Source organism: Nestor notabilis, unplaced genomic scaffold (assembly GCF_000696875.1).
Source record: "Nestor notabilis isolate BGI_N333 unplaced genomic scaffold, ASM69687v1 Scaffold34796, whole genome shotgun sequence".
Lineage (NCBI taxonomy): Eukaryota > Metazoa > Chordata > Aves > Psittaciformes > Psittacidae > Nestor > Nestor notabilis.
Genome location: NW_009933992.1, coordinates 1,393 through 5,004, shown reverse-complemented (window position 1 = coordinate 5,004; position 3,612 = coordinate 1,393). Strand labels below are relative to the sequence as shown.

Sequence of the window (3,612 nt, the reverse complement as noted above, 5' to 3'; positions counted from 1 at the left end):
CGGCGGCCCCGGCCGCTCCTGCCCCGCCGAAAAGGAGCGTCCCGTTGCACGAGGAAGAAGGATGCGCGCCCTGAAGAACTCGCCCAGCCCTATAGAAAAAGCTTTTTAACAAGGTGAAACCCCCTAATAGCACCTCGCGCGCTGACACCCTCTTCCCGATGCACCCAGAACGTCTCTTCAGGTTTACCAGGCGGCGGAAGCGCCTCACTGTTCACAGGAGCGACTCCCTCCTTGCAGCTACCGTTCCTGCCGCGAGGAGCAGCTCGTACCCCACCATTGCCATTCACTTAGGTAAGAAGTGGCGTTAACTTTTTCCCCCTTAACTGCTCCCTCGGGAACATCACACTCCTTCCTTGAAATTTCCATACCCAGTGTACTGCTATTCATTTCAAAAGCGAAGTTATAATCCCATAAGCACTGTTTCCGTCCCTTCTCCCACCCAAAGTCATTGCTGTGGGTGTAAAAGAGCTGTGATGTTGTCCATATGTGGAAGTTCAAGGAAAACAAGGTGTGACTATTAGGGCAAAGGCAAATGTTCAGCAACCACTGGGACTACAGGGCACTGCACCACAGCATACTTAAGTAGTAATATGGAAAGGAGTATTGTTTTGAACAGGGGTGACCCTAAGGTAACGACTTTGCCGGTGATGGAAGTAAAACCCAACCTTTTGTTTAGAGAAAACATCCAGCTCTTATGAGAGCAGTCACTGATACAGCCACATCTTGGACAACTGCAGCTAAACCTAAACCGCCAGGTTAAAACACTGCAGATTTTAACACTCGGGTCCTGAATCCCAATGTCAAAAGAAAGCAGAAGTTGAAATTGATCCTCACAAATGACTACCAAACCAGCAGATGCACTCAGGCTGCAGAAGGTCACAAGTGGTCTTCAGTAATTCTTGCCAGTACAAAACAATAATGCCATTTTTAAAACAAAACCTACGGGTAAAGAGAAAATATCACATCTTAACAAAAAAGATTTATTCCAACTAAACAAAATGTACAATGTTTCCCAAATGACAGTGAGTTTTCATGACTCTCTGAAGCTGCAGATCCATTGAGTAACTCAGCTGCTTCTTACCCTGCAGTTTGGTCAAACTACTTTTTGCCAGACTTCTTTATTCCACCACTGGCTGCCAAAAGAAACAACACAACTGGTTAGACAACTGTTACAGAGCTTTGCTACAACTTTAGTACCTTGTAAAGACAAAGCCCCATTAGACTGCCTGTACAGCTCAGATCCCCACTGGTCAGTTGTTTCTGCAGGTGTTACTCCTCTGGGTTTGTGATCTCACATACTTTACTCTGAATTAGTAATGCAGTTAACATTAGAAACCAAGTTTCTCCCAGAAACAAATACGCCCCATAAGTCTACAACAGAACCAAGTGTTTCACCAATTCCTTTGTTCCTCCATTGTTTGTTTCTTGTACAGCAGAAGTACAGTCTGCTCAAATTCAATTCAAGGCTAAGGGAGTAAAAGCATTGGTATCCCTACTGCAACCAGAGCCCCCAGCTGGGATCAAAGCTCGGTGGAAGCAGGTACTGGAATTATTCCAGGTCTCTGGAATTAGCTGTTCTCTGCAGTCCCTATTATTGAAGAGACTAAAGCAGGGTGAAAGAACACAACATGGTAACACAGCAAAGAGTGTGTAATTTTCTGTACTTGTTTTTTACAGTCTGACCTGTGGGAAGGAAAAGAGAACAGCACGGCTACAGCAAGACAGGCTGCAAGGGCTGTGGTCAACACCAGACTTCACACTGCAACACGATTCTAACAGTGCTGCCTTGCTGAGGCTCTTGGGAACACTCTAACCCTCCCACAGAAACACAATAATCACTGTTTGCTTTGGCAAGGACCAGATGACTGAAATTCAGTCTAGAAAAAGGCAGAGTAATAATGGCAGCAAAGAACTATGAAGAAATCCGTAAACTGAAGCACCTTACACAGAACAAGTTTGGGAGGATAAAGACACAGAAGAGAGCTTCAGTGAATTGTTCTGCACTGGTCTGTAACACCAAAGGCATCCCAGGTCCCACACCCAGCACATCTTTTGTATGCTGATAAATCAGAGGAGATAGATCAATTTGAGATAAATAAAGAAGAAATATCCCCACTCAGTGGGACTGGTGGCACTCCCTCCAAGAGCACTGAAAATGCAAAACTGCTGGCTGAGACTTAAACCTTATCATTGCAGCCACTATGTCAGAGAGCTCAGAGTGCCAGCACAATTCCTAGATACACAACGGGTTCTTAAAGAACTGGGGAACTATAGACCAGCGAGTCTGACCTTGGTCTCTGAGAAGATAACAGAGTCTGTAGAACAGCAAATGGATAAACAGAGTCTTGTGAAAGGTAACAGGACTCCCGGAAACAGTAAATCCTTCCTCACTGACCTGCTGGAACTCTGAGGTTATCTCTAAGTGTATGGATAAAGTGAATCCAGGGGACTTCTTATTTTCAAACAGTGCCTGATGAGATTCCATAGCAAAGGTTGTTAGTGAAATGGAGTTGCTATGGGATTGCTGGAAGGGTTTTCAAGACTGAAAGCTTGCTAAGGAATAGGAAGCAAAGTGTAAAGTTTAATTGTCTTCACCAAATAGAGAAGTGATTAGTTGCATTAATGGACTATAGGTCAAAATCACCTAGAGGGAATAGGCAGGGAGCACCCTTTAACAGCCCTAATTCCATCACTGCAAATGCTGGAGGAGTTCAAAACAAATGCAGACTCACACTATCACTACCTGAGACTAAAACTAGTGTCAATGCACCACCAGGATGCACCCTGCAAGCTTTCTTGCCACGCTCGTTTCCAGTCGTGGATTTTTCTGCCAGAACTCTACTGCTGTGGAAGAAATGCATCCTCTAAGAGAACAAGTACTGGATGTGTTAATCCAGTTCCAGGACTGTGGCAAAGCCTACATGGAATGTATCTGAAACAACAGAAAAGGATGGGATGCTAAAAGAAGAGTAGAAATGTCTCTGCACCATGCCACTGGAATAGGTTAGCACTGTTCTACCTGTTAAACCAGACCCTGCACCAGTCTTTGGGGGATGAAATTGCAAAGTGAAAGAAATGAAATAAAATAAATTAGCATCTATGTTACTGATCATCTGCACGTGCCATCGACCTGCTGGTGGGTGTTAAATCACCCCGAGGTATGGGCCTTTTCTATGGTTGGCAGGTAAAACCATTCCATTTGAAGCCAGCAAGCCCTCTGCTTTTCCTATCGCAGGGCACCTCACTTACCGAGGGGCCCTTTTCCAGCAGCCTTTGCTTTCATCTCCTCCAGTTTCTTTTGCTCCTCCTTCTGCTTTTGCTTAAATGCCAGATCTGTCTAAAAAAGAGAACAACAGTGTTTGGTACCACCTCTTCCCCCAAGAAGAGATTCAAAACCAGCTCACAAGCAATGAGAAACAAACACACTGTTCTAACAGCAATAAAAACCTGACTGAACTGATACAAGATGGTTCAATATTACTGAATAAGCAGAACCACAACAAAGTTTTTTTGCTGTGCTAAACTTTAACTTTGTAAGCTTGATCTTTCAGAAATGAAACCAGTTTCACTTCCTAGGGCACCATCTCACTCTGCCCTCTGAATGATAGTTAT

The 3,612-nt window shown here is 44.4% G+C and overlaps 1 long non-coding RNA gene across 1 annotated transcript; it reads right to left on the bottom strand.

Moving 5' to 3' along the window:
* Positions 1-800: 800 nt before the first annotated feature.
* LOC104407745 lies at positions 801-3,337 on the bottom strand. The gene is made up of 2 exons (XR_719923.1): positions 3,250-3,337; positions 801-1,133 (listed from the first exon to the last, which is right to left on the bottom strand). It is a non-coding gene; the product is annotated as an uncharacterized LOC104407745 (long non-coding RNA).
* Positions 3,338-3,612: the final 275 nt, after the last annotated feature.